This window comes from Aotus nancymaae, unplaced genomic scaffold (assembly GCF_030222135.1).
Source record: "Aotus nancymaae isolate 86718 unplaced genomic scaffold, 86718_ANA_hifiasm-v0.15.2.pri h1tg000053l, whole genome shotgun sequence".
Taxonomy (NCBI): domain Eukaryota; kingdom Metazoa; phylum Chordata; class Mammalia; order Primates; family Aotidae; genus Aotus; species Aotus nancymaae.
The window spans coordinates 11,378,263-11,403,885 of record NW_026988467.1 but is presented as its reverse complement, the minus strand read 5'-3'; the positions used below and the strand labels follow the sequence as shown (position 1 = coordinate 11,403,885).

The window sequence follows — 25,623 nt, the reverse complement described above, 5'->3', positions numbered from 1 at the left end:
AACAGTGTGAGGCAAAGCAAAACAGGTGGCACCAAATGTCTGAAATTGTGATTTTTCACTATAGAAATAGTTACGTCAGGTGATTTATAATATAAAAAAGGAGTAGTTACCTGTGGAAAGCATCTTGGAAATGGGGAGGGAGAAGTCGTCATAGAAAGGCAGACCCTGGCCTTGACTGGATCGGAATGGAAGGGGGCAGGGGTGGCTCCTGTTGGGAAGGAGCCTCTGAGGGACCAGCCACACGATGGTCATCGCTGAGAGATGAAGGAAGAAGCCTGGGCCACTTGGGAACTGGTGAAGAAAAGGCCCCAGGAGAGGGTGCCGGCGTGGATGGGTTTAGGTTGGATTCCATCACTTTCTGTCCTTGATCACCAAGACCAGGGGTGTGTGTTTGACCCATAGATAACACAGGCCCACCGGGGGTTTTCAGTAAGGAAGGGCACCTCAGAAGTGATTTGGGAAGATTGATCTGAGAGAAATAGAACAGCCAGGAAGGAGAGTTTGAAGGGAGGCTGCAGTCCGATTTGCGGGTGATTGCAGCCATCCAGGCATGAAATGGTTTACTCTATTGGAATTGCCTATTTATTTCATAAGGAGAAGCAGACACCTTCTTCACTTTTCCATCCTTGCCTGTCCTGTTGCCTCTCCACTTCTCTGTATTTGGAATCCTCACTTAAAAATTCATTTGACTACACACCCACTCGGGTGATTCTCTTCTCTACAACAACGCAGTCATTTCCAATGAGGAAACTGGAGTCACAGAGACACTGGGAGGGAAGGGTCCCACGGAAGAGGCAGCAGAAGGTGCACACACATCAACGAGGCTGACAGCTGATGGAGACAACCATCCCCCTGAAGCCTTAACATCCACATTGCTTGACTTGGTTAAAATCTGTGACCTCAACACAGCATGAATGCAGCTTAAAAAAAAAAAAAGTCATGCCTCTGTGTGTGTTTCATCTTATCCATTCAAAGAGCAGGTAGAATGCAGAAAAGTGGAGCTCCAGCCTCTGCAGGAAAATGGCAGTGAAAACACAGCTACGGAATTGTTCCAGCAGGAAGAGGCTCTCGCTGCCCAAGTAGTGACATCGAAATACTGGTGGAAATTCCAGACGACAGTGGGTTTGATCTATTACGTACATTCCCAGGTAACTTTGACATCATTTCTGGGATTTTAAAATGATCTCTGCCAACCACCCATTCCTCAGCTTTGCTATCGAATGACATCTTGCTTATCAAGTTACTTAAATCAAAGTAGGAAAAAACAACTATGTCACAGAGCAGTCGCCACAAACAAAAAAACAAACGATAATGAACCCCAAGCTAGGTGTTTTAATCTAGTAGAACATAATATAGGTACGTTTTTGTGCAAAAGCAAGGACAAAAATTTTAGATCTCAAGGCATGATGTTGTAGAAATCTACAGCAAATGGAAATAATGTATTTACAGATAAGACTTCAGAAGAACAATCTCTTTCAATGCTCACAGCTTAAAAGCAATAGATTACATGGAGGATGAAAATGATCTGGCGGGTGCAATTAGCTCCTTCATAACCAGGAGGAAATTGCTTCTACTGTGGCTTAATAATAACAGAATATTCTTCTACCGTAACAGAATAGATAACATCAGCTCATCAACTGTGTGAGTTGGGTCAGGTGAACAACTATCTCGTTGAACCTCAGTTTCCCTAGTTGTCACATGGGAGTAGAATCTCACAGGATTGTGATGGGAACGAAATGGAATGATTCACACGGGAACTCTCTTTCAAAAAGCAGCATGCTCATTTAAGGAGGCACTTCCGGATACAACAGAATCAAAAGCAGCTCCAGGCGCAGAAGAGGTTATTGATTCCTTGGCCACAGGAGTGAAGTTCAAAGAAGAATTGGGTTTTATTTAATTACTCAAGTTTTGCTCAAACACTTTACGGTTACCTTTGATGCCTCACTTTCTGCTGTACATCTCAAATTATTATAAATTCTTTTATTTCTTCTTTAAAACATATTCAGAATCTGACTACCTCTTGCCACCTCCACTGCTGGCACCAAGCTTTCATCATCTCTCACCTGGGTCTCCCTGTGCCCACACTTCCCATCTACACCCATCGACAACTGGCTCTTTCTCAGCTTCGGCAGACCACGTCCCTCCTTTGCTCAGAATCCTGCAGGGATCCGGAATTACTTCTCTAGCCTCATCTTCTACTGAGTTCTGCACACTCGGTTCCAACCTTGCTGGCTTCCCTGCTGCTCCTTGAGCACACCAGTCACCTTCTGCCTCTGGGCCTTGCACTGGCTATTTCCTGCATCTGAAATGTTCTTTGCTCAGATATCCCTGTAAGGAACTCGCTCGCCTCTTCCAAGTCCTCTTCTCAAAGAGGCTCATTTTGACCTCCTACTGAAAACTGAAACCCCCTACCCTGGTCTCCCTTCGTTTGTGTATTTGTTCTTTTTCACAGAACTCATCACCTTCCAACATTACTTGTTATTTTTATTTCTTATTTTCTATCTTTTCACACACATGCATAAGCACTTGAGTGCTCACATCATGAGGGAGGGATCTTTGGGCATCTTATTCGTGGATGTATTCCGTAATGAACCCATAGTAAGTCCTCAATAAATATTCTTGATTTTTAAAAAGTGTTTATTAGGCATAGTGATCAAAAGCTTGGATTCATCATCCAGATTACCTGCATTTGAATCTGGTTCTTCCAATTCCTGACTATAATTGTGGATACTTTACATAATTTCTCTGTGCCTGATTCTCCTCCTGTAAAATGAAACCCCCCTTCTATTGAAGTAATTTCTGTGGAATCATTGCTCCTTGCATTTCAGGTTGGTATATGGCAAACCAGAATATGGGGCTTCATTCACCATAGTGAAGAGTTAGAAGAGGTTTCTAAGGAAAGGTCTGCACATCACACCTCTCCCTGGTTAACCATTTTCTGAGTGCCTGCTAATAAAACTATACTCATATATGACAAGCTGTATCAATTAAAATTCCTTGATGAAGCAACATGGGTGAGCTGACTCAAATATCCATGGTAGGCACAGCCTGACTTGAGGGGTTCACCCTCTCTCTCTCCTGATTCTGCTTCCTCTGGGTTGGGCAAAATCCTCAGTCAGCTCTTGCCTCATGGTGCCAAGATGGCTGCTACAGCTCCAGACTAGACATCATCACAGCCTCTAGTCTAGTGGAAGAGCACAGAGTTCCTTTGCCGGAATGCCCCTCTGGGGCTCTTGCTCTGTTCTCCTTGGCTCCTAGGCCCATCCTTGACTCAATCATTGTAGTCTAAAAATATGATGCTCTGATCAGCTAAAACCTACATCAAATGCTCCCTAAGTCAGAGGTGAAGTCCCTCCCAGGGCACACAGACAGGGGGCTGGAGAAAGCAAGATCAGAATTCAAAGTTAGTTATGTTTGGACCAGGTACCTCCGGACCCAATGAAGGAAGATGGGCATCTACAATCTACTGATGTTAAACCTAACCTTGAGGTAAGATGAAACCCAAACGCTTGTAACAAAACTCCATATGTGATATGGCTTCGATTTGTGTCCCCACCCAAATATTATGTCCCATTGTAATACCCAGTGTTGGAGATGGGGCCTAGTGGGAGGTGATGTGCTCCTGGGGGCAGTTTCTCATGAATGGTTTAGCACCACCCCCTTGGTGCTGTTCTCATGACAGTGAATGAGTTCTCATGAGATCTCGTTGTTTAAAAAAGCACATGGCACCTCCCCCTTCTCTCTTGCTCCTTCTCTGCCCATGTGAGGTGCTGCTCCTCTTCACCTTCTGTCATGATTGTAAGTTTCCTGAGGCCTCCCCAGAAGCCAAGTACATGCCAGCATCATGCTTCCTGTATAGCCTGCAGAACCATGAGTCAATTAAACCTCTTTTCTATGTAAATTACCCAGTGTCAGCTATTTTTTATAGCAATGCAAGAACTGACTAATACAATATACACAGGAAGACAGCATGTCCTTATGATCTGTCTCCTGTACTTCCTGGTCTAGAGGAGTGTGAACAAGTTACTTACCTCATCTGTGCCTCAGTTTCCTCATATCTGAAATGGGCATCCTACTTTTTTCACGCCAAACAGGGCTGCTGTGAAGATTAAATTGGGATCATACATATAAAGCCCTTCGAACAGTGCCTGGCACATGGCAAAGACTTGCTAAATGTTAACAATTATTACTGTCCTTGTTATTATTAGCAAGGGACCAGTAACCAACTTAGTATAGTACTAAGCCTTGTGACAGGAGACAGATGTGTGCAGCATTATTTGGCCTGAGAGTCCTTTATATCTTCCCAAGAGGAAAGTTTTCCTTGAGTGTCAGCTATTGAGACATTTATAGACAGACTTCTCAGCACATCCTACACTGGGTTGGACTCTCCCTAGCTAAAGAGTTAATCCATCTAATCAGTAAATTGCTCTAGCCCTTGTCTGATCCTAGCTAATAAAAAGAAGGCTAAGTTTACGGTGGTCTAAGATGAGCCAAGTGGAAGATGGAAAAAGATTCATCCCTGAGGGCAATGGCCTGGAGACACTAGAGGAGGTCTAACATTTGCTCCAATTGTGGTAACCCTGAGGACAAAAAGACAGCACAGACACACCCTAGCAGCTGCAAACCCTTGCTGACCCTTAGCATCCAACAATGAATTGTCTAAGCAGGAAAAATAATTGCCCTGACACAATTGAATTAAGGCTCTTATCTTCCCAGAGCTTCTGGTCTGAGCTTATGACTCCTGATAAAAGTCTAGGGATGGAAAAGAAGGGCTCTCTGTCTCTCCAGTAAGGAAAAATCTGCCTGCTCCCCTATGGACCTATGGGATGTGTGGCCTTCTCATCATGAAAACCCACAAACAGCATGCAGGAAAGAAGCCTTTCTAAAAAGGGGGTTGGAGCTGAATGCTTTTCATTGGCGACTCATCTTACCTAGTGTCTGTCTCTGAAAATGATTCAGAATTCTAGCTTTAGCAAAGGATTTTGACAATGACAAGCTTTCTAAGGCTGCCCAGCCAGGGCTACCTCTCTGGATACTCTGGCAAATCTGGAACCAACTGTTTTCCTGACAACCTGGCGAGAGAAGCCAGAAAACCAATCTGTCGCACTCTTTTAAAACCCTTGGCAGTTTTGAGTCAAATCACAGCTTAGATGTTTGGTCAGCAGACAACCCAATTCCACTAAGACATTCCTGGCTCTATCCCTAATTAGTGTGGCAATCCACCATGATCCAACTGATCCTTCTGGCACTCAGTCTTCCCATCTGTAAAATGGGAAGATTCAACTAGATGAATTCTGAGATTTCCTCCTGGGTGGATATCCTCATAATGCTCTATTGCAAAGAAAGGGTTTGTAACTGAAGTCAGCATTTAAGGCAAAAATTGCCATAGTACATGGTTTCCATTGCTTATACAGTGTCCTGGCCTTGGGTTTTGTTTATTCAGGCCTGTACATCAAATTTTATACACTCCAAAATTTGAGACTCACTGAGCAAGACAAAGAAAGGAGTAAAAGAGATGGATTCAGGCTGGCGTCCAGGCCTTCAAACCATCCTATCTTGAAAATAACTATCAAATCCCTGATGATGAAAAGGGGATGGGGGAAGAATGAATAATATGTTCCTGCTTGATGGTAGGGTTTGATCTATTTTTGTTTTAAAAACCCTCTAGAGCCTTGGTCTCTACTAATAGATTTGTTTCTCTCTAAAAGGATTAAATAACATTTTATGTGTGAATAAAATATTTAGCACAGAATCCAGAACTTGGTACGTAGGGATACATGTTGGATTTGAATCTAAATCTTGCCTTTTCACCATTTTTTGAGAAACTGCAAAGGAGAATGTGGTCACGACCTGTGAGCTGTCCTCCAAAGCTGGGTTTTCCCATGGTGACCCCACCATACAGCTGCCCCATGCAATGGCCCCGGTCTGAAGTCCCCTGGACCCTGGGTTTAGGTTCTAGAGGCAGTAGAGGAGTGAGCAGTGTGCCTGCAGCTGAGCTCCGATGTGAGAAACGTTTCTGTAAATAGCAAAGGGTGCTCGTTAACAGTGAATTATTAGCACCATCCACTGACAAGTGAAACCAGACTGGGCCCTCTCATTTGGGTAGTTCATGAGCTAATATTTCAGTCCTCACCATGAGCCAGGCAGTGGTCAGTGACTTACCTGCACCAAGAACCCCTTATAGTGTGAGGCACACACCATCATCATCACCAGTCTTGCTTGCTAGGGGAGGACATAGAAGATCAGAGAGGCCAAGTGACTTGGCCAGGCTCACTCCATCACTAACTGGCAGATCTGGGATTCAGACCTGGGGTTATACCTGTCTTTAGAAGGGACTCATCTTTCCTGTTACCTCTCCACCCCTTAATTTCAGACTTGCTGAGCCAACCTCAATGTGATGGTATTTGGAGGTGGGACCTTTCGGCGGTGTATTAGTTCATTTTCATGCTGCTGATAAAGACACACTTGAGATCAGGAAGAAAAAGAGGCTTTAATGGACTTACAGTTCTATGTGGCTAGGGAGGCCTCACAATCATGGCGGGAGTGAAAGGCATGTCTTACACAGTGGCAGACAAGAGAAGAAGCTTCCACAGGGAAAGTCCCCTTTTAAAAACCATCAGTTCCCATTAGACTTATTCACTGTCACAGGAAGAGCATGTGAAAGACCTGCCCCCATGATTCAATTACCTCCCACTGGGTCCTTCCCACACACATGAGAATTCAAGATGAGATTTGGATGGGGACACAGCCAAACCCTATCATTCCACCCCAGCCCCTCCCAAATCTCATGTCCTCACATATCAAAACCAATCATGCCTTCCCAACAGTTCCCCAATGTCTTAAAACTCATTTCAAGAATTCACTCAAAAATCCACAGTCCAAAGTCTCATCCAAGACAAGGCAAGTCCCTTGCACCTTTGAGTCTGTACAATCAAAAGCAAGTTAGTTACTTCCTAGATACCATCCAGGCATGTATACAGTCAGTCATTACAAATGGGAGGAAATGGCCAAAACAAAGGGGCTTTAGGCCCCATGCAAGTCCAAAATCCAGCAGGGCAGTCAAATCTGAAAATTCCAAAATGATCTCCTTTGACTCCATGTCTCACATCCAGGTTACACTGATGAAAGAGATAGGTTCTCATGGTCTTGGGCATTGTGGCTTTGCAGTGTACAGCCTCCCTCCTGGCTGCTTTCACAAGCTGACCTTGAGTGTCTGTGGCTTTTCCAGGTGTACAATGGGAGCTGTTGGTGGATCTACCATTCTGAGGTCTGGAGGACACTGGCCCTCTTCTCATAGCTCCATTAGGCAGTGTCCCAGGAGGGACTCCATGTGGGGGCTCTGACCCCACATTTCCCTTCTGCACTGCCCTAACAGAGGTTCTTGGCAAGAACTCCGCTTCTGCAGCAAACATCTTCTTGGACATATAGGTGTTTCCAGACATCCTTTGAAATCTAGGCAGAGGTTCCCAAACCTCAACTCTTGACTTCTGTGTGCTGGCAGGCTCTACACCATGTGGAAGCTGCCATGGCTTGAGGCTTGCACCCTCTGAAGCCACAATCTGAGCTCTACATTGGCCCCTTTCAGCCATGGCTGGAGTAGCTGAGATGGAGAGCACCAGATCCCTAGGCTGCACACCACATGGGGACCCTGGGCCTGGGCCACAAAACCATGCTTTCCTCCTAGGTCTCTAGGCCTGTGATGGGAGGGGCTGCCGTGAAGACCTCTGACATGCCCTGGAGACATTTTCCACATTGTCTTGGGGATTAACATCTGGCTCCTCATTATGCAAATTTCTTCAGCTGGTTTGGATTTCTCCCCAGAAAATGGGATTTCTTTTTTTATTGCATTGTCAGGCTGCACATTTTCCAAACTTTTATGCTCTTCTTCCCTTATAAAACTGAATGCCTTTACAGCACCCAAGTCACTTCTTGAATACTTTGCTGCTTAGAAATTTCTTCTGCCAGATACCCTACATCATTTCTCTCAAGTTCAAAGTTCCGCAAATCTCTAGGGCAGGGGCAAAATGCTGCCAGACCCTTTGCTAAAATATAACAAGAATCAACTTTGCTCCAGTTCCCAAAAAGTTCCTCATTTCCATCTGAGACAACCTCGGCCTGGACTTTATTGTCCATATTGCTACCAGCATTTTGGGCAAAGTAATTCAACATATCTCTAGGAAGTTTCAAACTTCCCACATTTTCCTGTCTTCTTCTCAGCCCTCTAAATTGTTCCAACTCCTGCCTGTCACTTAGTTCCAAAGTTGCTTCCACATTTTGGGGTATCTTTTCACCAGCACCCCACTGTATTGGTACTAACTTACTATATTAATACATTTTCATGCTGCTGATAAAGACATGCCTGAGACTGGAAAGCAAAAAGGTTTTAATGGACTTACAGTTCCACATGGCTAAGGAGGTCTCATAATCAAGGTGGTAAAAGGCACATCTCACATAATAGCAAAGAAAAGACATTTGTGCAGGGAAAGTCCCCTTTTTAAAATCTCGTTATATCTCATAAGACTACTTCACTATCATGAGAACAGCACAAGAAAGACCTGCCCCCGTGATTCAATTACCTCTTATTGGGTCCCTCCCACAACATGTGGGAGTTCAAGATGAGATTTGGGTGGGGACATAGCCAAACCATCTCAGGAGGTAATCAGGATTAGATGAGGTCATGAGGGTAGGTTCCTTATGATGGATTAGTGGCTTTATAAGAAATGAGAGACATTGTAGGACACAGTAAGAAGGCAGCTGTTTGCAAGTCAGGAAGAGAGCCCTCACCAGGAAGTGAATCTGCAGATACCTTGTTCTTGGACTTCCAGCCTCCAGAACTGTGGAAGATCAATGTCTAATGTTTAAGCCACTCAGCCTGTGGGACTTTGTTATGGCACCCTGAGCAGACTAAGGCAGACATCAACAGAGTCAGCACAGAAACAGTGGCTAAGGATGTGGGGTTTGGGCAGCACCCCGGACCGATTCAGTGCCTAGTTCTTTAGGGCCACAGGAGCAGACGGCCCCATTATTTTCAGGCTACACAGACAGTGCATGTGGGTGACCGAATGTGTCATGTTTCAGCTGCTGCGTGGGGGGCCAGCGTTGGTGGGATCAGAGCTCTTTTGAAGCAGTTTCTACACAATACACCTGGGTCAGAGACTTAGTACCTCCAAATGCTAAGTAAGTGAACTGATTTACCCTTTCTGGGAAAATGTACCCTCTGTGGTTGATAGTTGTGTCATTTATAAATGGAAATGGTAACAGCATCTGCCTTATGGAACTACTGTGGGGATGAAGTTAGAGGGCTCAGCATTTCTAGTATGCAGCAAGCTTGCAATGAATGTTAGATTACAAAATATAATGACACTGTGTCTAGAATGACACTGTGTCATCGCTTTTAGAGTTCAAGGTATTGAAAGTTTCCACCTAATCAGTTTTCCAACCTGATATGTGAAAAGAGAAATCTCTCAAGCCATTATTATGGCTAACGGTGAATGGGGGAATGCAGAAGGAAGAGAGGAAGAAGGAAAGGCTTTTCGAATACAGAGTGATAACATGGGGCGGCGGTCTGGATATGGAGGATGTAGGGGGCATCAAGGGTGGGGTGGGCAAAGAGAGGACGCAATCTGGATGCCTGGAATGAGGGGCTTGAGAGAGCTCCAGGCTGGAGAGCAGAGAGTGGCTTCAAATATATAAACCACTTCCTTCCTGATTCTGGAAATTGTCAGAGCCATATCCAGGGATCCCCGGGGTTAAAAGAGAGCCATGGGGAGAATCAAAGTCCTGCTTCAAAAGAGCACCGATCCCCACAACGCCAGCCCTCCACGCAGCAGCTGAAACATGACACATTTGGTCACCTATGTTCACCGTCTGTGTAGCCTGAAAATAATGGGGCCATCTGCTGCTGTGGCCCTGAAGAACCAGGCACTGAATCGGTCCAGGGGTGCTGCCCATGCGGCTCTGCCACAGCCTGGCTGCACCTCTTAAAAGCTGCACTGCAAGGCCTCGGAGGACTCACTGAGCTGTGAGAGAAGAGTGCCCTCCCCTGGACATTTGCTGTCGCTTTGTGGCCTCCACTAAAACCACCACTGAGGTTTCCCCTTGCTTCCCAAACAAGGGGACAGATTTCAGGCAAACGCCCCTCAGATGCAGAAGGCCACACACAGGTCACTGGCCGGTAGATGCCCTGCTGGCATCTTTGCTCTATTGTTATTCAAGAGTTTCCACCATGCAAAGCCCTTGGCATAATGTCATTGAGTCTTCATGCAAATCCTCAGGGAACAGGACAAGAAACTGAGTTCAGGAAGCTCAATGGTTTTCCAAGGTCACGGCGCCTGGACAGAGCTCAGACACCCCAGCACCGTGGTCAGGAAGGAGCTCATACTCTGCAGCCAGAACACTTGGGTCCTTGTCCAGCCCTTTCATTTTTTAGCTGTGCAATTCGGGGAAAGTGACTCAATCTCTCTAAGTGCCATTTCCTTTTCTGTAAAACAGGATAATCAACTCAAACACGGACGTTCTTGGAAAAATACCAAGCACGTGGGAAGCACATAATCAGTGACATCTCCAGTCACCTTCCTTCCCTGTCAGACCTCAGGGCCCAGGCTAATTATGCGCCTGCATTTTTCAGGGAAAGTGCTTCGTATGTCACTACCTGTGTAAAGACAGAATTTGGAAAGCTCCACTGAGCATGTGGTGTGACGCTGGCTCTTCCTGTCCAGTCATCCTTCCGCTGCACATCACAGGGTTGACAGGGTATTTGCCACGGAACATCTCCGTTCTCTGCCAGCCCCATCTCCCTAAAAGACAGGGATTGCATGGCTTTTATGCCAGAGAAAGGGCTAAGAAATGAGTGACTTTACCACTGTCATCTGACCCGGCCAGCCTTGAAACTGCATGGGGATCCCCAGGGCTGAGAAAGGGTGGGCAGGAAGGAAGGAGCACATCGTGGAGACAAATCTACACTGTAGAAATAAACAGGAAGACTCTGGAGGGTGCATATTGAAAAAGCGAAGAAACTCCTCAACCCTAATGAGCCGGGGAATGATGTGTCACTTTCGACACTTGGGCAAAGTCTTTGCCCATCAAAGCCAGGGATGCAGTTAGTGACAGGCAAGACTGCCTTTCTTCTGCACAGCACTTTGAACTCTGCTGGGGCTGACATCAGAGCTTTCTATGTGCCAGGCACAGGGCTGGAGGCTGGGATGCAGTAATTTGTGGCAGCTTGGAAAAGGTCAGGAGACAAAAGCAAGGCAAAGGGCATGGCAGGAAGGAGGAGCACAGCCAGCCTAGTCCTCCGTGCCAAGCCTGCATGCCTCGCTCATGCCTCCAACCGCTCTGACGACTTCTGCTACCAGCCAGGACAACTCCCTGCTTTGAAAGAACTCATGTGATGATACCAGGCCCACCCCATCCCTCTCCCTTTTTCCATGTAAGGTAACATAATCACAGGAGTGAAATCTTATCAGATGAAAATAATAAAAAATAAGGTTCCCCCTACACTGAAAGGAGAAGTGATCATACAAGGGTGAGGACGCCTGGGGGCGAGGGGAGAGTGTCTGCCACCCTCCCAACAAAGTTCTTTCTCCTGAAAGCCAGGACATCACATCTTGGAATCAAGGCTGGTGACAACACACAGTGGCCCAAGGGGAGGGGGAGGTATGCAGGCAGCTCCACCCATGTAAATGTGATGGGCTTGTCCTCACTACCACATGGTCACACAGCATGCAGCCTGAGCTAGCAGCATGCTCCGCGCTGCAGATACACGAATGAACACACCAGATCAGGAGCTCACCTTCTAGCAGAGGGAGTCAGGAAGACAGCAACAAGGGAGGTTTTCAGACAGGAAGAGGACGGGAGAAACCGCCATGGCTTGCCTGATACGGACAGCTAGTCGGTAAGGTCAGACCCAGCCTTGGGTCAGAAGTCAGTGGTCAGATATGGCAAAGTTGAGGCAGACCCCCTAAGCCTGGAGGGTGGCAAGTGTGTCAGGAATCTAGGCCAGAGGTTAGAATCTAGGCAAAGGGTCAGGGCACCAGGTGCGGAGTCCAGAGACAACCCAGGTATCCAGGACTTCCGATGCCCCTGCTCTGTAAGGGCACAGACGGGGCTAGTGAGGAATCACAGAGGCTGTTTTTCAAGGTGCACATGCGACCTCCAAAAAGCACAGCTGGGACAGAGACAGCCCTTTTGTGTGAATGAGAAAAAGGAAACCTTTTCTTCAAGTGCAGCAACCCTGCCCCGGTCCCTTTGACTCTGCTGGGCCTGACGTTAGTACTCAGCGCACAATTACCAATAGCTTTCTATGTGCCAGGCGCAGGGCACTTAGAGATGAGTAGCTTCTTCACTATTATTTTTTCTTTATTATACTTTAAGTTCTGGGGTACATGTGCGGAACATGCAGGTTTGTTACAAAGGTATACACATGCCATGGTGGTTTGCTGCATCCATTGCCCCATAATCTACATTAGGTATTTCTCCTAATGCTATCCCTCCCCAATCCCCCCACCCCCTGCTAACCCTCCCCTAACCCTCCATTCCCCGACAGGCCCCAATGTGTGATGTTCCCCTCCCCATGTCCGTGTATTCTCATTGTTCAACACTGACTTTTGAGTGAGAACATACAGTGTTTAGTTTTCTGTTCTTGTGTCAGCTTGCTGAGAATGATGGTTTCCAGCTTCATCCATGTCTCTGCAAAGGACATGAACTCATCCTTTTTTATGGCTGCGTAGTATTCCATAGTGTATATGTGCCACATTTTCTGTATCCAGTCTATCATTGATGGGCATCTGGGCTGGTTCCAAGTCTTTGCCATTGTGAACAGTGCCACAAGGCCTTGGACAAAATTCAACAGCCCTTCTTCACTTTTTCAATGTACAACCTCCGAAGTCTTACTGCTTATTTCCACAGTGTAGATCTGTCTCTAGGAGGTGATCTTTCCTTCCTGCCCATCCCTTCCTCAGCATCAGGGGTCCCCATGCAATTTCAAGCCTAGTGGAGAGGTATATCCTGGACTGCAGCCCATGTGTGTGCAGTGGCTACGTGGCCCGATGCAGAGGCCCTGGGTGGAAACTCTATTTATCCCGCTCTCCCACTATCTCTAGCATTTTACCTAATGTCTGGCATAGCACAGACCATCAAAAGACGTCTGCTGTGTGGATGAATATTGATGAGCCCGCCACCTCCCTGAGGACACTGGCATACTTCCAGTGAGGGCAGAAGCCATCCAGGGCCATTTTAACCCCCCATACCCATTTCCATGCTATCTAGAGCAAAGCTGTCCAGCAGAAATATAATGCAAATTGTGTATGCAATTTAAAAGTTTCTAGTAACCTCACTAAAAAGTAAAAATAAAAAACCCACGCACAAAGGTTAAAATTAATTTTAATAATATATTTTATTTAGCCCAACCAAAATATCATCATCATTTGAAAATGTAGTCAATATGAAAAGATATTAATGAGATATTTTACATTCCTGTTTTCCCTGTCCTAAGCCTGAAATCTAGGGTGTACTTTACACTCAAAGCACAGCTTGGGCTAGCCACATTTCAAGTGTTTCGTAGCCACAGATGGCTTGTGGCTACCGCATTAGAGAAGGCAGATCCAGAGCCTGCGAGCTTTTCAAAGGAGAAAAATGCCTTAAGATCTGAAAAGAAATTTTTATCATTCCAAATCATGCAAATAAAACCTCCTAAGAGAAATAGACATGCAATAGAAGTTAAAAAACTACAAAATGATCTGGATAATAAGAGCGCCTAGATCACAGCACTCTTGTAAGTTGTATGTGTCACACCCGTACAGGCTCAGGAGAAGGTCGGTGGCACAGGAGGTCAGTGGCACAGTTATATCAATGGGTCAAATGGAACTTAAGTCTAAATTCTTAGAGAGTCATATAAAATTGCATTGAAAGTGCGATGTGGATGTGTATTAATAGATCTTACGTGATGAGGAATTGGGCCTCCAAAAATGAGTTCCTAAGGTTTAGAAAGTTTTTTTGTTTTTGTTTTTGGTTTGACACGGAGTCTTGCTTTGTCGCCCAGGCTGGAGTGCAGTGGCATGACCTCGGCTCACTGCAACCTCAGCCTCCTGGGTTCAAGCAATTCTCCTGCCTCAGCCTCCTGATGGGACTACAGGCATGCACCACCATGCCCAGCTTTTTTTTTTTTGTATTTTTAGTAGAGACGGGGTTTCACCATGTTGGCCAGGATGGTCTCCATGTCTTGACCTCGTGATCTGCCTGCCTTGGCCTCCCAAAGTGCTGGGATTACAGGCATGAGCCACTGTGTCCAGCCTGGAAAGGTTTTAAGCATCCTTGAAACACATGCCCATGCTCTGCAAGCCTGAAATTTGCAGGTGAAGGAAACAGAACATCCAGCTGAAGTGGACAGTAAAAGGCCAAGCATCTTCACAAAAACCACCCTGCTGACTAAATCCATTTTTCAAAACCAGTGCATTTGCACAGCACCACTGATGCAACGAATCAGATTTGCTTTTTCTTCTTGCCTGTCAAGCCACTTATTAATCATAACGTATTATTGCTTTGCTTGTTCAATATGTGGAGTGAAACACCAGGATCCAGCTGAGAACAGAACCGAAGAGAACGAAATTGGGTGGCAAGAAAAGAGCAAAATTAACACAGGCTACAGAGAAATGGTAAGGGGAAAAAAGGCCTCCATCCTTTTAGAACAGACTTTTATAGCTATCAGAAAAGTAAAGAGAAAGTTAAATAATTTTTTTAGTGCAGCTACAGCTTGACACTGAAATCGTTTTGACAAGGAATGGCATTTTGAGGAGGGGGCCTGATGGAGGAGAGTTTAAGCTGAATAGAATGGTGGCTCCAGTCTTTGCCTTCTCAATGCAGCTGCAAATTAGAGTAATTACCCCCAGGTTCATGCTGGGCCGTGCAAATGGGAAATCAAATTTATGTTCCAAAACGAAATGGAAGAAACAGATCGGAGCGTGGAGAAAGAAGGGTAAGGGTCAAAATCACGCTTGACATAGCAGAGAGGACATTATAGATTTTAGCAGAGAATAAATGACGAGAAAGGAGTTAGGTTATAAGTCCAGGGAGGCACCTACTGAAACTCCAAAATAAGCTCAGGAACTGACAGTAGTCAAAGGAGGTTTAAACACACGTGCGCGTACACACAGTCCTCAGATATACATCAAAGACCTCAAGAAGTGGATCTATACTTGCCTGTGGTCAAAGGAACATCAGAAGGAGAGTTAGTTTTCATAGCATCACAAGAGTCTGAAATGGATAAATGAATCATTGCCAATACTAAGGGCTACTGGCCCACCCCTGTGTGAATACTTTCTGTCCCCTACCGCAACTTATAAAGAATGGACTTGGAACACCTGGCTGACTCTCATGACCTCACTCCGGGCTAGATGTTGTCCTTGGCTCCGTTTCATTCTTAAATCGTCATGCAACAATCTTTGGTACCCAGGCGGCCCCTCTCAGTCCTGTGGCCTCTTTCCTACTATGACACAGAACTTTGGTCCTTAAGTAAAGGTCATGGGCCGTGACGGATTCACAGATGCAAGCTCGGCCACACTGCAGTCCTAGCTCAGCCTCTGCATTTGAGTCCTGGCTGTGAAACACTATACGCACAATCTTTTTAAAAGCATCTTAAAATCCTACGGCATAGGCAGCGCAGACCCAGCCATGATGGATTTAGAAATATGTTGGGGTTGGCACAGGCATAGCTGTGTGTGTTCTCCCTCCTGCCAAGGATGGAAGATGATTGACTGAATGGGAACAGGAAATAGGCTTGCCAGAATGCATCTAAAACGGGATGTGCGTGCTTGGTGAAGTGTTAACATGATGCCTCAGAAAAGGAACAAATGGATAAGTCCACATGGTTCCCAGCTCATTCTAAAGATAAAGCGTCACTTTGGGGATACGTAAGCAGACAAGGCATAGGTAGAGTCCAATTCCACCCCCTGGGAGATAGTTGGGTATCTTGGAGAGTGGAATGACCATCATTTAGAAACAGAGTCAGTTCGTCAGAGAGCGCTGCAAGTTCGGCCCACCACCTGCCTCCCGGGAGGGAGATCTGTGCTGGCGCGAGGCCATGCTTTGAGCAGCAGCACCGTCTCTTAAAAATGGTTCGGGTAACAAATATTGATTGCTCGTCTGCTACGTGCCAAGCATTGTGTTAGGAACTGGAGACCCAATTAGAGCAGGACACAGCCCCATCCTTCAAGGAGCTTATGATTCAGCGGAGACATATCCTTCCCTAAACAGGGAGCTATACTCTTCAACAGTAAGGGCTGTGAGAGAGCCACAGACACGCTGGAGACAAGCCTCCCCGCGGCTTGGCGGGGGTGGGGAGAAGGCTTGCTAGAAAAATATCACTTTCAAGCAAAGACCTGAAGGGTGCATAAAATGTAGCCAGTAGAAAGAGCGGTAGGGCTGGAAGAGTTCTGGGTAGGAAAGGAGCATCCTCAGACACCTGCAGGCTACGGCAAGCTTCCAGAGCATCTCATGGTCCAATATGGCTAGAATGCAGGGTGACAGGAAGGAATGGCAGGAGATAAAGCCACAGGAGCCAGGCCTTGAAGGGCCATGGAAATCTGCCTAAGAATCTCAGACTTTACCTTGAGGACGATAGGGAGGCCTGGATGTGTTTTAAGCGGGGGAGAGCCTTGTTCAAACATGTTTCAGACTAAATATTCTGGCGGCAATGTGGAGGGTAGACTGGAAGTTAATCAACGATAGATTCTGAAATTCAACAGACGGAGGATCTTAGAAATCTTGCACAACCCCCTCACTTGACAGACGAGGAAACTAAGGCACAGTCACAGAGAAATCACCTGTTCAGGTACACAAAGCTGGAGTATGACAAGGCAGGCCTGGTAGGTTTCCCAGAGCCAGGTGAGAAGGCTGCATCTATGGAAATGAGCAGCCACCACGTTCTCCTCTCCTACTTGGTAAAGTCACCAATAAGCACCCTTTCCCTGGGGCACACAGCCCAGCATACAAAGCTCGCGAGTTTATGCGCCATGATCCAATTAAAAGAGCTTCCACCCACACTGTCTCATACGGTCTCCACTGCAGCATCATAAGTAGACTCATCCCTACATCTTACACTCCCAAAGATTAGAGCTCAGCCCAGGTGGCCTCGTGCGGAAACCCATCTGAGAACTGCCACACTGAGACACGGAGGCACACGCCATATGGTGCTCTTCCTTAAGGCCTCCCCAGTCCCTTAAATGTGTTCATCTCAGCCACTTACCTACCCATCAATATGAGTCGCAAAGGACAGAAAGAGGAATTACTTTAATTAGGTCTTCCTGCAATACAGAGGGATCTTGACGTAAGAAAACAAAGCAGGCAAGCAAAAAAAAAAAAAACACCTTGGGCTAATGGGAAAAGACTGAAAAACAGTGACACAAATTGCTGGCTTGAGCTGTCTCCTAACTGCTCTTGTGCCTTACTGGATCCAGGGGCTGAATTAGGATGACGGCGTGGGTCACTGCCCGGAGAACGGCTCTCACATCCAGAAAACGTCAGCCGTCTCACCCAGGCTCTGAATGAACCTGGGGAGAAAAATCCCTGATGATGACAAGCCAGCCTAGCAATCTGCACTTCCCAGAACAGGTGTTGAGAATGTGAGGGAGGGAAGGAAGAGGGGAGAGAGAAAAGGAAGGAAGGGAGGGAGGGAGGGAGGGAGGGAAGGAAGGGAGGGAGGGAGGGAGGGAGGGAGGGATTGAGTGTATCATTGGAAACCTGGTGAAAAATGATTTAATCTGCATGCACTGATCCAACTAGTGTTAATAGAACCAGCCAAACACATACATAAAATCAGAGGTTTCCAGGGTTCCTATTTTAGGGTTTTCAGGGGAAACTCACTATCCCAAAATACATCACTCACATCTTCTGGGATGCCACTGAATGGAAACTTGCTTGGGTTCATCTACTTAACCAAAAGAAAAATACCTCTTCAAGAGTAACAGGGATCATCACTCATACAACCTCTGAGAAGATAAATTTCAAATAGGTGTTTCACTCTCAGGATTGACCCCACCGAAAAGCAGGAGTCTGGATGTGGAGGAGACAGAAGAGGAAGAGGCCACTTGGGGGCTGGGCTCTTTGTGAAGAGCCCCCAGGGAGAGAGGCTTTGAGCCACTAAGGCAGGAAGGGGCATGGCTGGCTGGAGGGGGTTTGAGAAGAGGGATGTGGGTTGTTCCGCAGGGAATACATTAAGCAGCCACATAGGTTAGTTTTCCCGGAGATAATCCGTTCTAAATATATAACAAGTTTTGGCAGAGTCCTGCCTCCCACCACAGCTGTGACATTCATTTTCTATGACCACCTGGGGATTGTGCAGACAACATCCCTTTGTTTGCCCTACAAGGAAACAGAAGCTTGAGTCAGAACTGTGTTGGGTTCTGTCTGGAGCTTTGGAGAACCCTCAGATACACCTTGGATTTTCAAACGTGGAGAGTTTAGGTATTTTCTGCCTGAGGCTACCCCTTCTGGTCTTGTTCGTGGCAGGATGGAGAATTCAATGTGAAGTATTCTCCCCCTGCTTTTCCAATCATTTGTTGTTGTTGTTGTTGTTTATTTCTCTGAAATGTTATGTTGCTGTGTCATAGTGGCTAAGACAATTTCAAAACTTTTATGCCATCAGATTCCTGCAAGGAGCGGGTAGAGGGTAAAGAAAAGTGGTCATTTATTAGGTTAAAAGTATTCTTCCCATCACCTGAAACCCAACCTGACATCAATTACTCACAAGCTCCCTTTGGGAGATGTAGCTATCTCTGACCTTCCAAAGAGGACTTTTCACCAAAAGCAAATGCTAGCAAGGCTCTGTGGCAACTGAGACTCTCCCACATAGCTCAAGGGTCTTAACTTGCTTGATCTTCGTGGTGATCCCTTAAGGCACTAGGTCATGGAAATCCATGCAATTGTCTTAACTGGAAGATGCAGAGAATTGTTGATGATCATGGACCAGAGTGGGAAAACCAAGTAGATGCTTGTCTCCTTGGCTATGTTCCATTTGGTCACTTTGGGCCACGGTTCCAAGAATGGAGAAGCCATTCTTCTAAAACCAATAGGTTAGAGAATGACATCCAACTAAGATGCAGGCAGAACCCAGAAGCACAGGGCTCCCAGGACAAGGCAGGCTCGGTAATGTCTCGGTCAGGAGCTGAGCAGCCAGAAGGAGTAAAGCAGATCTGCAAACCCCCTTCCACCCCAGGGCCTTTGCATATGCTGTTCTTTCTATATTGCATGGGCTCTCTCCGCCCAGCATGGCTCATACTCCAACGCTTGGCCAAGTGGAAGCCTTCCCAGCTCCTCCCCAGTCTTTACCTCCCAGGTCAGGTTGGTTCTGTTTGTTATAAACACTCAACAGATCCTGATCCTTCTTTTGAAGTGCTTCTCTTGGTCTATAACTATGCACTTATTCATGTGAGTATTTGGATTATATCCTTCTCCCTTGCTGAGCTGACCTTCCCAGAGAGCAGAATCTGTGTCTTCCGCTTAGCCTAGAACCTAGCATACAGTCAATGCTAAAAACCAGAGTAGAGCCTAGTGTATCCCTTGAGACACAGAGCTCCAGGGCTATAAGAGTTCCAGCAAGACAACCGTCCACAGATAAGGGAGATATTTAATTCATGTATCTAGTGATTCTCCATCTCAGACCACAAAGGACCAAAGGGGACTCAACAAAGAAAAAAAAATGCATACAACTGCTGGGGGGAAAAATACAAAATAAATAGCTTCAGGAATGAGGGCAAAAGAAAAATTGATGTAGACAAATAGTAGAAACGCATTAGGAATAAAACAATAGCATTCAGCAAACACAAAACGAATGCCTTGTGCCTGCAAGAGAGAAAAAGAAATCAGTTACCTGCTCTGAACAATGGTAAGGATACAAATTCATGGGAACTGCTAAACAGAATACCCTGAGGTTAATAGTAAACTTTTTTTTAGCCTGTTGTAGAGGTAACTCATGTTGGAAATAACACTAGATTTGCAGCTAGGACACCTAGAATTCACGTTCTAGATGGGCCACAAGGTAGCCAAAGTCTTGGGTGTGTCCTTCGCAATCCTGAGGTTTTCTACCTTGGAAGATACGATGCACCCTCTTCTGTTTTTCGGCTCCCTGGTTCTGTTCTAGCGCAAGAGCAATAGGGTGCTCTCTCAATGCCTTTTCTAAACAAAATGGCAGGAAACATTTTTTAAAAAATCAACACATCCATTTGTGTGACAAATGCTCCTTAGCAAGGTTTTCAGAGGCAAAGGGGATAACTGCTCAGCTAAAGTGAGTCGTTCTCCTTAGGAGGAGAGCAGCTGTTTGCACTGCATGCATGGGGGATGTTGAGTCAGGAGTTGAGGACAGAACCCCTCCAGTTCCAGGAGACCAGGGGCTCTTTGAGGGGAAGGAGCAGGGCCACATGGCACAAGAAGAAGAAATGCATCTGGCACCAGCTCTGTAATGGGGCTACGAGCTGTGTCATTTCAGCCCCTTCTTCCCTCATCCCCAGCTCTGGTAGGTTATACCTTGTCTGGCTGTAGACAAGGAGAACCCACCTTCCTTTGGCACGGTGCCATAATGTTGCAAAGAGTCCTTGCTGTCTCCAGTAACCCCCACCACCCTCCACAGGCACCCTTGCAAAATCTACATTAATAATGTCGATTTTTGTCTATTTGTCTGCTGGCCAAGTAAAGAGATGTTGCCTACATTTGGAGAGTTTAACACAGAGAAACTATCTGTGTTGATCTACAGGTTTGGGGAATGTGGTAGGCAGAATAACAGCCCCCAGTGATGTCTCTGTACTAATCCCCAGAACCTGTGAATATGATACCTTACATGGCAAAGGGGAATTCAGGCTGCAGATGGAATTAAGGTTGCTAATCATTTGACCTTAAAATAGGGAGATTATCCCGGATTATCCAAGTGAGCACAATAAAATCACAAGAGTCCTTTAAAATGCAAGAGAGAGACAGGAGAATCAGAGGAGGATGTGTCTACAGAGGAGGCTGGAGAGACGCAACGTGAGGACTCACTGGCTGGGCTGGCTTTGAAGATGAGGATGGGCATCACTAGAGGCTGGAAAAGGTAAGAAAACAGACCCCACCCGGTGCCCACGGAAAGGAGCTGCCAACAGCTCGATTCAGCCCAGTGAGGCTTGGTATCAGATTTCTGACACACAGAACTGTAAGATAATAAGTTTGTGTTATTTAAGCTGCTAAACTTGTAATTCATTACCACAACGATTATGGGCTGAACTGTGTCTCCTTTCTCCCATTTACCCCAATTTATATATTGAAGTCCTAACCCCCAGTGCCTCAACATGTGACTGTATTTGGGATAGGTATTTCAAGAAGAGAGAGACATAAAGATGTCACTAGGGTGGGCCCCAATACAAGAAGACTGGTGTCCTTACAAGAAGAGCAGACCGGGCACGGTGGCTCACACCTGTAATCCCAGCACTTTGAGAGGCCAAGGAGGGCAGATCATCTGAGACCAGGAGTTCGAGACCAGCTTGGTCAACATGGTAGGATGCCCACCTCCACTAAAAATGCAAAAACAACTAGCCGAGTGTGGTGATGCGCACCTGTAATCCCATTTACTTGGGAGGCTGAGGCATGAGAATCATTTGAACCCAGCAGGCAGAAGTTGCAGAGAGCTGAGATCATGCCATTGCACTCCAGCCTGGGTGACAGAGCAAGACTCCGTCTCCAAAAAAAAAAAAAAAAAGAAGAGATTAGGACTCAGATGTGTACAGAGGGAAGCCCATAAGATGACATAGGGAAGACAGAGGCCTCAGGAGAAATCAGCCCTGTTGACACCTTGATCTCAGACATCTGGCCTCCAGGACCGTGAGAAAATAAACTTCTGTTGTTTAAGCCAGTCCATGGTGTGCAGTTACGGCGGCCCTAGCACCACAGCCATAGGAGCTAATACACTGGGTGCAGAGCTCACTGTAGAGAGCCCTGAAGGCACCAGGACAGGAGATGATGATCCCTCAAAACACGGAAATGGAGTTGCATAAAGGGACTGTGAGCCACCAGGAGGGGTCGCATTGGTGAACACCATCACTGCTGGACAGAGGAAGCCAGCAGCAGTTTACAAACCAAAAACACATGATGGCAGGTGCTCAGACAGCAGGAGCTAGGATTGCCCATTTTTTTCCCAGGCTCTCTCTATCTGATGCCACCAGGAGGGGCCGCATGGGTAGACAGCTTGGCCACTGGATAGAAGAAGCCAGCAGCAGTTTACAAACTAAAAACATCATGAGGGCAGGTGCTCAGCAAGCAGAAACTAAGATCACCCATTTTTTCCCAGGCGTTCTCTACCAGGAGCTCCAATCAGATAACTTAACCATGACCAGCGATTTCTCTGATTCCTCTCAGCAGCACTGGAGACCCCGTGGGCAAGTAAACCCATGCCAGTGTGCTGAGTGTGTCTTCCCCGGGACTCTGGATTTTGTGTAGTTGAAAGTTTGCTTTGAGTTCAGCTGGTTGGTTTCTTTGTTTTTGAGACAGAGCCTTGCTCTGTCACCCAGGCTGGAGTGCAGTGGCGTGATCTCGGCTCACTGCAACCTCCACCTCCCAGGTTCAAGCAATTCTCTTACCTCAGCCTCCTGAGTAGCTGGGATTAAAGGCATGTGCCACCACGCCAAGCTAACTTTTTTTATTTTTAGTAGAGACTGGGTTTCACCATGTTGGTCAGGCTAATCTTGAACTCCTGACCTCATGATCTGCCCGCCTCGGCCTCCCAAAGTGCTAGGATTACAGGCATGAGCCACCGCACCCAGCCAGCTGGGTTTTTAAATAAGTCAAGGGACTTTTTTTTTTTAAGTCTCAAGAAATAATATCCCACTTGATAATATAAGATCTCACTCACAGAGGCTGGTAAAAATTAAGCTTCATCCTCTTTAAAGTTGTTTTAAAATATCCTGAAGTTCATTCTCTCTAACAGGTTTGAGGTTTGCTGGAAGAGGGATCTTTGAATTGAGATGATTATTAGTTATCAAAGCATGTTACTGTCTGGGCTAATTCAGCAGGGCCAAGCTATCATTTACGTTTGCCCCATTTGGAAAAAAAAAAAAAGGTTTTGCTAAGCAAACACAATGTGTAAACAATATCACAAGAAAGAGGTTTAGCCAGTTTAAGAGAACAAACTGACCTCAAATACTGTGCTTATTTCCACACCAAACAACTAATCTGCCCTTATGACTGGGTTTATGTAAATATTAAAGGAAACTCACTAAAAATTAAACTAATTCTCAAATTTTCCAACTAAATAATGTATGCCCATTGGGGAAAACTTAGACAATGCCAGTGTCCACAGGTAGAAACCAGGAATGATCCACAACCCCTTCACTTAGAAGTAACCACTATTCACATTCTCTCCAGCCCTCCCCCTTCAATCTCTACTCCCTTCCCCATCCCCAACCAGCCGTCAAAACACTTTGGAGTTAGATAAACCTGGATTCAAACCCTCCTTCACTACTTTCTTGCTGTTTCATCACCTTGAGCAAGATATTCTAACTCAAATTGTTCATCTGAAAAAGGAGATAAAAACCGTATTTATCTTATAAGCTTCATTCAAAGAAATGTATGGTGCTATTCTCCAAATGGTGAGCTTGGTTTATTATGGTGCCATGCACATAATAATCACATAATAAATGGTGGTGCCGTGGTTATGAGCTGTGCAGAAAAGAGCTAACATGGCAGGGCTGACTGCAATCCTTTGAAAGGCCTGTTTGCAAGGCTGACTTTTAGTGGGCATCTAGGAACTCAGATTTGGGGAGGGTTCCCACCGTGGACTGTTTTCACACAAGTCAAAGATCCCTCTTCCAGCAAACCTCAAACCTTGTAGAGAGAATGAACGTTAGGATATTTTTAAACAACTTTAAAGAGGATGAAGCTTAATTTTTACCAACCTCTGTGAGTGAGGTCTTGGTATTATTGAGTGAGATAAACAGTGCATGGTAGGAACCTTTCATTTTCATGCTGCTGATAAAGACATACCTGAGACTGAGAAATTTACAAAGAAAAGAGGTTTAATGGAGAACTCACAGTTCCACGTGGCTGGGGAAGCCTCACAATCATGACAGAAGGCAAGGAGGAGCAAGTCACATCTTACATGGATGGCAGCAGGCAAAGAGAGAGCTTGTGTCGGGGAACTCACATTTTTAAACCAACTAGATTTCATGAAACTTATTTGCTATCACAAGAATAGTAAAGGAAAGACCCATCCCATGATTCAATTACCTCCCACTAGGTGCCTCCCACAACACGTGGGAATTCAAGATGAGATTTGGGTGGGGACACAGCCAAACCATATCATTCAACCCCAGCCCTCCCAAATCTCAGTTCCTCACGTTTCAAAACTAATTGTGCCTTCCCAATGGTTCCCCAAAGTCTTAACTCATTTTAGAATCAACTCAAAAGTCTACAGTCCAAAGTCTCATCTGAGACAAAGTATGTCCCTTCTGCCTAGGACCCTGTAAAATCAAAAGCAATTTATTTACTTCCTAGATACAATGGGGGTACAGGCATTGGGCAAATATAGCGATTCCAAATGGGAGAGACTGGACAAAGCAAAGGGGCCACAGGCCTCATGCAAGTCTGAAATGTAGCAGATGAGTCAAATCTTAAGCTCCAAAATGATCTCCTTTGACTCCATGTCTCACATCCATGTCACACTGATGCAAGAGGTGGGCTCCACTCAGGTGCAGTGGCTCATGCCTGTAACCCAGCACTGTGGGAGGCTAAGGTGGGCAGAGCACTTGGAGTCAGGAGTTTGAGACCAGCCTGGCCAATATGATGAAACCTCATCCCTACTAAAAATACAGAAATTAGCTGGGTGTGGTGGTGCATGCCTGTAATCCAAGCTACTTGGGAGGCTAAGGCAGGAGACTCACTTAAACCCAGGGGGTGGAAGTTCCAGTGAGCCGAGATCATGCCACTGCACTCCAGCCTGGGTGACAGAGTGAGACTTTGTCTAAAAAAAAAAAAAAGAGGTGGGTTCCCACAGCATTAGGGAGCTCTGCCCCTGTAGCTTTGTAGGGTATAGCCCCCCTCCTGGCTGCTTTCATGGTCTGGTGTTGAATGTCTGTTGCTTTTCCAGGTGCATGGTGGGAGCTGTGGCTAGATCTACCATTATGGGGTCTAGAGGACAGTGTCCTCCTCTCACAGCTCCATTAGGCAGTGCCCCAGTAGGGACCCTGTGTGGGGGCTCTGACCTCACACTTTCCTTCTGCACTGCCATAGCAGAGGTTCTCCATGAGGGCCCTGCCCCTGCAGCAAACTTCCATAAAAAATATATATACATTCTGAAATCTAGGCAGAGGTCACCAAACCTCAATTCTTGACTTCTGTGCATCCATAGACTCAACATCACATGGAAGCTGCCAAGGCTTGGGGATCCCACCTTCTGAAGCAACAGCCCGAGCTGTACCTTGGCTCCTTTTAGTCATGACTAGAGTGGCTGGGATGCAGGACACCAAGCCCCTAGACTTCACACAGCAGAGGGACCCTGGGTCTGGCCCATGAAACCAGGAAACCAGGAAAAAATGAAACCATTTTTTCCTCCTAAATCTCCAGGCCTGTGATGGGAGGGGCTGCTGCAAAGGTCTCCAACATGCCCTGGAGACA

The 25,623-nt window shown here is 46.1% G+C and overlaps 1 protein-coding gene across 1 annotated transcript in view; it reads right to left on the bottom strand.

The window, feature by feature from the left end:
• The window catches only part of KAZN (kazrin, periplakin interacting protein), a 1,270,084-nt gene that overhangs the window by 1,032,755 nt on the left and 211,706 nt on the right, over positions 1–25,623 (bottom strand). The window lies entirely within an intron of this gene.